Below are 637 nucleotides of genomic sequence, written 5' to 3'. Positions count from 1 at the left end.
GAGTTTGAATTGTTTGTGTTAAGGAAGTTTGGGTGTATGCTTGTGAAGTTTGTGAGTGCATAACGAAGTTTGGTGATTGTTGGGGTGTGATTGTTGATTTCGAAATTGATAGGGTGAATTGAGGAATTGAATTGAAGTTGTGAGATGTGTGTAGTAGTGTTAGAGTAGGCAGTTGAATTGTTGATTTTGGTGGTAGAGTGTAGAGAGTACTTTTGAGAGAAAATGCCACTCAAAGCAGTTCCAAGGGGTAGGGGTAAGGGCAAGCAGGTCGATAATAGATTTGTGAATGAGAAGGCTAGGCAGCATTATGAAGTAGCAATTAAAAGAAAAAACTAGAGTTTTTTGCTGAGAGAGGATTGATCACTGTCAATGCGGAAGCTTGGATCAAAGGGAGAGGTTGGGACATCTTTCTACTTGAACCGAAGCATTTAGCCATTGAGCCAATTGTAAGAGAGTTTTATGCAAACTTCCCTGAGTGTGAGCCCAGGCATGTATATGTGAGGGGTATTAAGGTACCAGTTAGTGCAAAGATCATCAATGAATTCTACCAGATTGATCCAATTGACTGTGATGAGTATGTAGAATCCAAGGCTAAAGAGATTAATTATGATGAGATACTCAAGGTTTTAGCAAAGCC

The sequence above is a fragment of the Pistacia vera genome, unplaced genomic scaffold (genome assembly GCF_008641045.1).
Source record: "Pistacia vera cultivar Batoury unplaced genomic scaffold, PisVer_v2 Contig1000, whole genome shotgun sequence".
NCBI lineage: Eukaryota > Viridiplantae > Streptophyta > Magnoliopsida > Sapindales > Anacardiaceae > Pistacia > Pistacia vera.
Note: the sequence above shows the minus strand (reverse complement) of the source record.